The 11812-nt window shown below is 55.0% G+C and overlaps 1 pseudogene; it reads left to right on the top strand.

Annotated features, from left to right (window-relative positions):
• The first annotated feature begins 6479 nt into the window (after positions 1-6479).
• On the top strand, positions 6480-6590 carry LOC141415804 (U2 spliceosomal RNA; annotated as a pseudogene).
• Positions 6591-11812: the final 5222 nt, after the last annotated feature.

Genomic DNA, 11812 nt, shown 5'->3' on the forward strand with positions numbered 1-11812 from the left:
TTTTGAAGTCTGTCTCCTCTGGGAAGCCTTCCTGTGTGTGAGGCCTGTGCAGGAGCAGAGGACGCTCTGTGTGGTGGCAAGGACACGTCCCTAGGGCTGGCAAGGGCTCCATAGTCAGCACTTGCTGAGTTCTAAGTTGCTGGCCTCTTTGTGGGGAGAGTGTGATGAAGTAGGCTGCTGGCTACCCTTACTGAACCAGCTGCCACCCAGGCTCAAGGCACTGCAGGGGCCTCCCTGGCTCAGGTGCACTCTGGGTGGCCTGGAGTGACCATGGTGGAGGCTACTCACATCCCCCAAATGCCCAGGTAGGGGCTGCATGTCTGACGCCTACGGTGGGAATCTGGTGCTGTGTGGTGGGCATACAGATGCTCCCTGGGTGATCAGTCCTGGCCTGGAAGAGCTCATACGCCCATGGGCATTCCATTCATTGCACCTGGTTTCCCCAGAAACCTGGGGCTCGGGGACCCAAAGTGCCCTCAAGACCAGTGTTAGGTGTGTGCTTGGGAAATCTGTTTCAGGCTTTGTCAGGGCAAAGGTGAGAGGTCCATAACCCAAGACACAGTGGGGAGCAGCAGGGAAAGGTTGAGGGGGGCAGAAGAATCAAGCTGCACAGCTCTCCTCAAACCCAGAAGTGGTCAGGTGGGTCACTGAGATGGAAAGTGAAGTCCAGACACACAGGACAGTGGCCAAGGGTGACACCGCCCTGGCCTCTTCAGTGAGACCTCGGCTTGTGTAGCCACTTCTGTCCCCCTCCTGACTCCTTTCTTCCTGGATGTCCTCCCATCGTCTGGTGTAGAAGATATTTGGTGGTGATGGTGGAGTGGGGGGGAGTCCTCTCATTTGCTTCCTCCTCATGGAGCATAAAGCCCATGAGGACGAGGGCTTTATTTTATTATGACTGGGTCCCCTGTGCCCAGGACAGTGTGGGGCACATGTGCTAAGTACCAGTTTATATTGAAAAAATGGGATGGATGGACAGACAGACAGGAATGCATGGTCACCTGCCACTGGGCCTGCCCCAAGATGATCTGCTGTGCCTCTGAGCTGCCAGGTAGGCACTGAGGCTGGTTGTGGCTCTGGGACACTGAGGACAGGGAAAGCTGAAAGGCACCTGAGCCACCGAGGCTGGGCCAGCACTGGAGCGGGCCCTGGGGTGACTGGCTGCTGTGGGGCTCTGTGTGTACCATGTCGTGCACATCCATGCAGCCATGTTTCCGTCTTACAGAGGAGGGAAGCGAGCTTAGAGTGTGTGCTATGCTCCCCCAGCATCAACACCGCACCCCCATGCGTACCTAGGCTGCTGCCTCCAGGATCTGAACTCTCGTTGGCCATTCTAGGGACAAAAGGATTGCACTGATGTCAGGGACTGTTTGTGGCTGGGGTCACCCCAGTGTGGATAAGGAATCAGGAGGTGTTTTCATAGCTGGGGTGTCCGGAGGTGACGGCACACTCAGAGGTGGAGGGAATATGCTGGGGACTCTGGCTGGAGTCAAGGAAAAGTGAGGAAGGAAAAATGAGTGTGGGTATCCCACATACTGGTGAGGGCTTCAACTGTGGTGTGCAGATGACAGGGCTCGGAGACTGGCTGGTGTACATGAGGGCCTGGGACTTCCAGTCCCTCCTGGATGCCAGGAATGTGTTTGGGTACTTGGGACTGGATGGTCTTGCTTTCCACCTGGCAAGCCATTTTGCTGCATAACTAAAAGGCAGTGACTCCGCGTGACCACGGCATGCAGGCTGGTGATCTCTGCTCCAGCTGGTAGCAGTGGCCGCGGCCAGCAGAGGGGAACTCCGGGCTGGGCATGAGAAGTGGGGGAGGTGAAGCTGGCTAAGGGTGGGGGGCCACACCCGCCAGTGCCTGCAGAACACTCTTCTTTGAGGCTGTAAGGATAGATACACCTGGCTTCTATTTTTTCTTCCCCTAGAGCAAAATTCACCCCCATCCTTGAGTGGGCAGTAATGTGGCAGAGAGCGAGAGTTCAGAGTGAGGAAGCTGACCGCACAGCCCTCCACAGATGCAGGGTTTCGGCTGCTGTCTAGGGCTCCAGGGTGGCTGTGACAAAGCTCCTCAGGCTGGGTGGCTTCACACAAACAGGAACCCATCCCCTCTCATTCTGGAGGTCAGAAGGTCGAGGCTGAGGTGTGTGCAGAGCTCTGCCCCCTGAGGTTACTTACAGTGGAGGCTCCTTCTTGGCCTCTCCCAGTTTCTGGTGGCTCCCAGCATTCCTTGGTGTTCCTTGCCATGTGGCCGCATCAGTCCAGTGTACCTGTCATTACCTGGCCACCGTTCTTTGTGCACACACAAATTCCCTCTTCTCACAAGGATGGTTATGTTGGATTTAGGGCCACCCTACTCCACTGTGACATCAGCTTCATTACATCTTTAAATCCCCCATTTCTGAGTTGGAGATGTGGCTCAAGTCTTGGAGGGCCTGCCTAGGAAGCAGGAAGCCCTGGGTTCAAACTCCAGTACTGCCAAGAAGAAGCCTGCAAAACAAAACAAACAGAAGAAATTCTCAAATAAAATTGTGTTCTGAGGTTTGGGTGGACATGAATTTGGGGGATGTGATTCTGCCTACTGGCAGCTTTTCTCCTTGCTTCATGTGGGGAGCACCTGGCCCCACATAGTTTTGGAGGGCTACTTGCTAGCCATTGGGAGGGAGGAGACGCAGCGGGGTTCAGAACCAGGGACAAGGAGACTTCGCCATCCAGTCTGAGTTCCAGTCTTGGCCCTGCTGCTTTGTAATTGTTTGGGCAAGGTATCACACCCATCTAGGTCTCAGTTTCCCTGTCTGTAAAATGGGCCTGTATCTCCCTCTGCCATCTGACATCAGTTGCTGGGTACCTGGAGACGAGAGGTGGCTTGTGGAAGACCAGGACCAGCCTGCTCAGAAATGGCCAAGGGTTGGTCTTAGTTCCACCTGCTACCCATTTGGCTTGAACACTTTTTTAGCCTTTGTGGCCTCATCTGTAGACCAGGAATAGTGACAGTCCCTGCCTTGTTGGCTTGTGCCGAGGACTGAGGAGAGATGGGCACAAAGTCCTTCCTGGGGTCTGGTGTGGGGCTGCTGTGTGCACAGCCTTTACAAGCGTGGCCTCTCAGTCTCAGCTCAGGAGCCAGCCAGACAGGGCTCTTGTAGTTCTTATTGCTTTGCCCATACACCTGGTCTGCACCCTGATCCTGTTGGCATTAATGATCAGAGCTGCAAGATGAACATGGTCACTGTCACGGTTTCCAGCCACCTCGCAGAGGTGGACCTAGTTCTGGCCTGGCAGCTCACATGGAGCCAGCAGTGGCAGACACAGGCCTTCCCATGTCTGTGACATCTGGAGCCTTTCTTCCCGTGTCTGTGGGCCAGGCAGTGTCTGTGCTCAAGGAGTTGGCACCAGTTTGTCAGTGGTAGGAAGACAGCCCTGACAGAGTGTGACACCAGGATGCCAGTGCCCAGGCCACACCTGGAAAGTATGCGTCTCCTTGCACCCAGCCCTCCTTCGTCACGGGAAGCTGCCCTGTGGGGTGATTGGGGTGTCTGTCACGTTTCTTGGACTCCCTGTGCCCACACAGACCACTCCATGTCAGCTGTCAGGGCCTGCGAACCCTCTGGCTTCCCATCTCCTCAGTCTGGGCCTCTGTCACACAGTTAATGATCCCCGAACAAACAGCCAGTGTCCTTGTGGAGCTCCTGTGTGCAGGGGTCCTGCCGTGGATCTTTTGTAATGGGAGGCTGGGGTTTCCATGGGCTGGTGGGGTGCACCTGTGGTCAGCTCCCCATCTTCATCTTTCATTCTGGTAAGACAATCCTGGCCTTGCCTGGTCCTGGTGCCCCCACGGCTCATTCACCTGGCACAGAGAGCCAGTGAGTAACCGAGAAAGAGACTTTTGATCTCAGGAGGCCGGTGCCTCTGCCAAGAGCCCCCAGACATCTCTGCCTGGCTCCAGCCCAAGCCCGCTTCTCAAAGCCCAGTGCCTCCGAGAGCCGTTGGGAAGCACCTTTGAAAAATAGCTTTGTGCAGTGGGAGACCCAGCCCTGCTTCCCGTTGGCTGCCAGCCTGGGTCCCAGGGTACAGGGCCACATGGTAGGTTCAGAAATGAAGCTGGGACCTGACATTCCTGTGTGGTGGCCCTGGAGGCCCCTAGTGGCTTCCACACACAGTCTTGTCTCTGCCAGCCCCCCATGCTCGTGACCTCGCCCTATGGTTGGGCTTGGGTGAGGGGGATGAATTTGTCAGCTGGACCCTTCTACAAGTGGTCAGACCAAACACAAGGCCACTGAGTCTCACCCTGCCCGCCACTGCCACCCTCCAGTTCAGCCATGCTCCATGGGGCCACTTAAGTAGCTCTCAGAGTCTAGATGGGGACCTGATTCATTTTTGTCCTGTTCAGCCAGGCTGATTATCTTTCATAAGGCCATGGTGAACATTTCCTTGTAAGTTCGTCTTAAGGAAATGTTTGTGCATTAAGCATTTTCCCACAGCTGGGAGACAATGTGCCATCCCTTGCCAAAGATCACAGTTGCCATCCTTGGCCTTCCTAATGCTGGAAGGTGAGGCTGGAGCCTGGCCAGGCAGGCGCTGCCAAGCACCCTCCATCCGTCACTATCAGAGTGCATTTGATTAATATCTGACGTGGATGCGCTTCCTGCTGCTGAGGGCTCTGTGTGCAGGGTCTGGGGAGTGGTAGCTGGCGGCAGCAGGGCTGGCGCATGGGTCTCAGGCAGGTGGCCCGAGTGACAGTGCTGTGCTTGGCCAGGGCTGTGTGAACCGGCTGCCCGGGCCTGCTCTCAGCTCTTTGAAGTTCAACCCATCGTGCCCAGCTTTGCATTTCCAGTTTATCCAGATCCACAAAGCAAAACCACACTGTCCAGGTTCTGAACCCCACTGCTCGTGCCTCCAGGGCCTCAGCAGAGAGGTGCCTCTGGGTGAATCTCTGAGCCAGGGGCTGGAGGGAAGTCATCTCAGCCTCCAGTCCTCTATAAAGTACCCTCCCAGGATGGGACAGCAGCCACATGGGGGCTGGCCACAGAAAGCCAGACAGTAGCAGCAAATGTCAGCGTGGGAGGTTTCCCAGCCATGAAGGGGACCAGGGGATGGGAAAAGAGACAGCTTCCCACATGAGACGGAGGTCCTGGTGTTCATGCCTGTTGAGGGGTGGCTGTGGGGCCCTGTTCCTACCTGAGAGGTGGTGGGGGGGCTGATAGGGAAGGGTGAGGTGCCTGGGGACACTGCTTAGAGAGCTGTGACCCATGGGCAAGGCCATCGGGCAAGTGTGTTCCCTAGATGGTTTCTTAAGCTCTGGAGAGCTCTGCAGCAGAAAGGGCCTGTGGAGACAGTGGCCTCGGACACCTTGTATGGGGAGGCCAAGCCCCAGCATGGTGGGAGCAGCTCAGGCCCTGCTGTGGGAGGGGGGGGGACCTAGCAGTTCTCACACAGAGAGCTCACCTGGTGCAGTCCCAATAATGTGTATGCCAGGTCCTGGTGTGTCGTGTTTGTGCTGGAAATAGAAAGGAGTCCCCTCTCTTGTGCTGTGAGCATTTGCTGAACCCTGTGCCAGCCCTGGAAGACACTTAAATGCCACCTGGGGCCACCCAGCCTCCACCTCGGCTCTGCCTCTGTGAGATGGAGCACCGTGGCCCCCATGCAGGGATATTGGAAGGATCATACCTGGTCATGCTCACTCCCGTCTTGGGAGAAGGCCTTCCACCTACCCACTTACTGGGCCAGGCTCCTGGTTAGTCGGTGCCGGCCCCCCCACCCCCCAGCTCGCATTTCATCAGCACAAAGGACCCATCCAAGCCTCCAGGCACTCTTTGTAGCCCTTCCCTCATTTTCTCTGCCTGAGCCCCTCAGCCTGAGATACCCATGGGACTGCAGCAGTCCTGGGGAAACACAGATCCCCCCCATCCCGGCCCTCTCTGCTCTTGATGGATCATGTCCTTCCCCAGTGTGGGTCCACTGTGGCTTCTACCCCCTGCATCCCTGGACCCATGGGAACGAGCCCTGTCCACTGTCCACATGCTTTCAAGCCTTCAGTCCTGCTTCATCACTGCCTCACGCCACAGTGCCTGACCGCAGGGCCTTTGGTCAAGATGTTTGTCATGCTCTAAATTCGGTCCCCAAAAGATCCTAGGACTGTGAGCGTGGCCCTCTTTGCTGGTCTAATGACGGTAGGGTGCTCTGGTCTGAGTATGGTTTGCCCAAACCCAGATCACATTGAAATCTTGGCCCTATTGTGGGGTGTTAGAGGGTGGACGTGCTCTACGGTATTTAGAGGTAGCCTCTGAGAAGCAGTTAGGTTTAGATGTGGTTGTCAGGCTCAGGGTTGAATCTCGTTGGCTTTGCTCTTTGTCTCTCACCATGTGATGCTCTGCACCCACCCTGGGACCCTGCCAGTAAGTAGGCCATCGCCAGATGTGACCCCTTGAACTTTTCGCCAGAATCTTGAGCCAACACGAGCCTCTTTTCTTTATAACTGACTCATCATCGTTTCTCAGCCTTTTGGCTAAGATCAAGTGTAGTATCTGTTCTTATCAGTTTAATAACTGACTCATCCAAAGCGATTTTAAGAGGAGGTCATCCTTGTCTCACCTTATGGGTCTAGCATTCAATGACAAGTGTCCTGTAAGAGACAGAGGAGACATGGAGGAGGAGGCTGCCAGAAGACAGGCAGAGACTGGGGTGGTGCGGCCACAAGCCAAGGACTACCAACAACCCCCAAAAGCTGGAAAAGGCAGCTGGACCCTGTCCTGGAGCCTTTAGAGAAACCACACCATGCCATGCCATACCTTGATTTCAGACTTCTGACCGGCACAATAGCGGGGGAGTTCACGTCTGTCGTATTGGCCTCTCAGTGTGGGTTCATTTGTTACAGCAGTCACGGGGAACTGATATTTCCTCATTGTCGTTTCATGTCAACTGAGGCCCACTTCCTGAGAGAGAAACCCCTTGATGCCCATCCGGTGCCCACTCCTTTCCCTTTGGGAGCCCCATCACAAGTGTATTGATGAAGGTGGTCACTTTTTCATCACTGCAGAAGAGACTGAGTCTGGGCTCAGACCATGTGAGTCTCTGTCACCTGTTTCTGTGCACATGTCCCTTACACTCAGCATGTCCTGGCCATGCAGCTCTCCAACCTCTGGATGGCAGAGAGATCAGAGCCCCTGGGCCAGGGGACATGAGCTAGAGGTAGAGTTTAGGTGTGGACATGATGGGCAGGCGGGAATTGTTCTAAGAGGGAACTGTGGACAGTGTGCGAGAGGGACAAAGTGAGACCAGGAGGTCTTTTCTCCAAGGCTGATGGGGAGACACAGCCCACTGGTGTTCCCTTGACTGAGATCCTTGCTCAGTTCTAAGGAGAGAGAGCAAGAAATGCAAATTATTCTACCAAGACAGCTTTCTGGGGGGTGTGGTCAATATTCACCCACCCACCTATCCACCCACCCACCCACTCTCCATCCATCCATCCATTCATCCATCCATCTATCCATCCTCCCATCCATCCATCCTCTCATCCACCCATCCACCCATCCTCTCATCCATCCGTCCATCCATCCATCCATCCACCAATCCTCTCATCCATCAATCCATCCATCCATCCACCCACTCATCCATCCAAACTCCCTCCCTGCAGTCTATGACAAGTATCGAGGTACTGGGAATACAGGATAGACCTGGTGTCTGCTCTCAGGAAGTGCACCCATCCTATGGAAGTGACACACTGAACAAATTAGTCCACAGGTGGTAATTCCCCTAGTATTGTGAGGAGCTCTGGGAAGGAGGGTGCAGCACTTGCTGTGTGTATCATAATGGGACCTCATGTCAGCTGGAGGTCAGGGTGGGTGGGCTTCCCTGAGGAAGGGACCTCTAAGCTGAGACCAACCAGGCGAGTCAGAGCAACAAGGGAGTGGGGAGAGCAGTCTCAGTGGGTGGAATGAAATGAGCAAAGCTGAAAAAGGCAGGTCTTGGTGAGGTAGAAGGAACAGAGAGCCAGAGTGCACGTGGGGGCTGGGTGGGGGACACGAGGTGCTGTGGAGGAGGCCAAGCATGATGGGGGGTGATGTTCTCATGGTGCTGATGTGAGTTGGCCAGTGGATCACTTGGGTGTAGACCCCAATTCTGTTCTGCAGTCTGCTTTCTCGAAGGTTACAGGGGGAAGGGGACCTCAAGGTCAAGATGGGCATTTGCAGGCTTTCGATGTCCAGGCACTTTTACCCTGGCAAGTCAGCTGAAGGAGCACGTGGACCTGAAATTAGGCGGGTGTGAGAGCGGGGCGTGTGTGGGCACCTTTGCATGGCTCTCCCCTGTCTGTTAATCTGCGGACCTTTGGAACATTCCTGAGCTTTGATTGAATGTAGGAAGAACCATTTCTGGAATTAGCATATAAATTGGCAGGAGTCAGCAGCTCTTACAGAAGGCACTTTGCTGCAAAGATGAATCCAGCTCCAATTCCTGTGTGCCTGCCTTTCCCTCCGTGGGACAGGGATTTGCTCTGCTTAAACAACTCCAGCTCCTTCTCCAAATATGCAGCTTGGGAAAGGATATGTGACCCTGCAGCGATGGTTACAAGGGGAGAAGGGTCTTGGCCAAGGTGCATGGGAAACTTCTCCAGCCCAGTGGCTTGTGGCAGGAAGAGCTTCCCACAGGTGATCCCACAGGCTCACCTGCTCCCGCAAGGTTATTCAAAGGGGAAGCCGAGAGAGGCTGCAGCCCTTGTTGTCATGTCTGGTCTGGTCAGGGGCAGATATTTTACACATTTTATAGCCCTATTAGTTCCAGGTCTTTTGGACGGGGTGACCAGTTGATTATTAACTGTTTGGTACGTGTGGCATTCCAAATTCTGGCCCAAGAGAGCTCAGTCCAGTGTGCTGATTCCACCTATCCATCAGGCCATGGCCGGGCAGGCCTGCCTTCACTGGGGCGGTGCAAATTCTCCTGATGCCAGGGGTTCAGCAGCCCTGGCTCAGACCTAAGTGCTTGGCTTCTTATTCCTTCTGGAAGTCCAGCCTGCCCATGAACCCTCACCCACTGTCTTATTGAGCCTGTGGTGTCAGCCCCTGAGAGGGCTCAAATGACTTCATTCTTGCCATCCTGCTTCTGCATGGTTCCCCAGCAGTAAAACAGGAGCTGTCTGTGTTCTGAGAAGTACTGGGACTGGATATCTGCTGTCTGTTGCTGAGCCTCCAGGCCTGGCCTTGGACCTGGCTCTATCTTTACCGTACACCAATGGCTGCAATCTTTCTAGCTGCAAGAGATTCCAGGTACAGTGCAGCATTTGGTTGGGTTGAAGCTTTCCAGTTGGCTGCTTGGACAGCAGAGCCAGGCAGGGCTGTACCAAGCTTCTGGAATTGTCTACCAAGCTCTGGAAACTTTTTTTTTTTTTTGCAGATTCAAAAGGCAACTGTGAAGCACTAAAAAAAAAAAATACAACTACAATATGCAGGATTCGGTTCCCTCTTCCCACAGTGCTGTCCATAGAACTCCTGAAGACTGGCTCCTCTCCAGCCCCCACCCCATCTGCCTCCCTCCAGGCCTTATCCTACCTCCTACCTCCTCTTCTGGGGCACATGATGACTTCTGGTGGACACTATTACATGGCAAATTTTATCACTCACCCCTGGGCTTGGAACTTTATAAGGATTCTTAGAAATATCCAGATACCCAGAGAACTTTCTTTGGATGAAAACCGAAGACCCTGGTTTGACTCTGCCCAGTCAGCCCTCCTCCCTATGCCTGTGCCCAGGGTTCCTGAGAGCAGCTGCCTGGACACGGCCTCACTGTCCCCTGTTATTGCTCCATTGTCCCCTTGCCAGTTTGGAAAGCCTGCTCTGATGACACACCCTTCCCCTGCCCACAGAGCTTCACATTCCAGCCCTGTGCTAACCACACTGTTTTCTCCTTCCTTGTGGCATCTTGTCTGTTCTTCGTATGGGGGGGCCAGGCAGACATTCTAGCTGTGTGGCCTTGAGCAAGTGGCTTAACCTCTCTGAGCCCACTTTTTTGAACTGAGGAAGTGCAAGAGCATTTCCAAAAGGACCAGGGATGGGGCCTACCCTGTACCTAGAAAGTGCTGAGGCACAGGATCTGATTGGGGGGGTGTCATGGGGTGCTTTAGGATGGCCCTGTCAGTGGGGACAGCCACTCTCTTAGTGAAGGACTTGGGGCCAGGTTTGTGCCTCTGCCCCACTTTGCACTGGGGCAAAGTTGAGCCTCCACATTGAGCCTCCTACCTCAGGGGACCCAGGTCTGGCTGCCACTTTGTGACCCTAGGGAAGTGTGCATCTGTGACTCACAACCTGCAGCTCTGGGGAACTTCGATCCTCTTCTTACAGAAGCCCCTTTTGCCAGAAACAGGTCTCCATGCCGGGTTCTGGGTGCAGATGTGGCCCTAGGGACCCAACTATAACTTCCATTGTCTGTACTGGACTAATTAGCAGAGAACATGCCACAGACAAATTGGCACACATCCCCAGCAGGTCCTCCGTGGCCCTCAGACGAGTGATTTGGGGTGAAGATGCAGAGACCCTCTTGGCCAGATGCTCACCTCGAGTGACGCTGGGGGAGCTGGGGCAGCCCCTGTTCAGAGTCTGCAGTTGGGAGCAGCTGGTGACCCGTCCTCAGCATGTGGGAGAAAGGAGTGCCCGCTGGGAGAAAGGAGTGCCCGCCCGCCCTTGTGTTCATTGCGCCTCCTTGCTAGGAGCCCGCTGAGCATGGTCCGTCTTGAAGCTCCTGATTTCACTTATGTAACCAGGGCTTGCTGAACATCCCAGCCTGCCTCGATGTCCCGGTTAGCACCTGTCACTCTGCGTCATTATCATCTACCCCCTTAAAAAGCAAAAACTCCTAGAAGCCCATTTGGATGATGGGCCCGTGGTTCTCCTGTTCTCTGAAGAGACTTGGAGAATGAGCCCATTTCAGAGATGAGCAAACCAAGACTCAGGGAGGATGAGGGACTTACCCAAGGTGACCAGTGAGAGGGCAACTTGGCTTGCAGAACTTAAAATCTCAGAGGTGAGATCGAAAGCCAGGCCCTCACACCCTTCCCAGGCCAGGGGGTGCCTTGGAGGGCACTTATGGGTTCAGGGAACACCGTGGGAAGGAGAGGTGGATGTCGCTCGGAGGCCTGACCTTCCCAGGACAGTGGCTAGGGTCCTGGGAAGAATTCTGCCAAGAGAGAGTTTTTTCCCCTTCAAGGAATAAAAAGCGTGCACACATTCCTCTGAATCAAAGGTGTGTCAAAGGCAGGCGGGGAGGACACGGGCCCCTTGGCTGCTGGCCGTCAGCAACCTGGGCACATGACAGACCCTGGCAGCTGCTGGCACCAACTCCAGCCAGGCATTTGCAGGGGACAGTAGTGCCAGGAGGGGGAGGGTGGCCTTTCACCAGCTTGGCACCTCTGCCACGTGACTGCACCTCCCCTGGACAGCCGGCAGCCTGAGGGGCACCCACGTCTGCAGAACTTTCTGGGCCTGCCTCCCCACTCTTCCCCCACCCTCACCCCCGCCTCTAACTGTGGGCCTGCCATTCCTGGCTTGGGGGGCGGGGCAGGGATGGGTGAGGAGTTCAGGAGCTGCACCAGTCAGGAGATGGCACTGGGTTTGAACTCACGCTTGCTTGGCAGGCGCTCTACCACTTGAGCCACACCCCCAGCCCTTTTTTGCTTTAGGTATTTTCCTAATAGGGTCTCGAATTTATGCTGGGGCTGGCCTGGATTGTGATTTTTTTTAAGGTTTCCACTGGGATCACAGGCCAGTGCTACCACATCCAGCTTTGATTGGTTGAGATGGGGTCTTGGGACCCTCCTGATCTCCGCCTTCTG

This window comes from Castor canadensis, chromosome 1, assembly GCF_047511655.1.
Source record: "Castor canadensis chromosome 1, mCasCan1.hap1v2, whole genome shotgun sequence".
Taxonomy (NCBI): domain Eukaryota; kingdom Metazoa; phylum Chordata; class Mammalia; order Rodentia; family Castoridae; genus Castor; species Castor canadensis.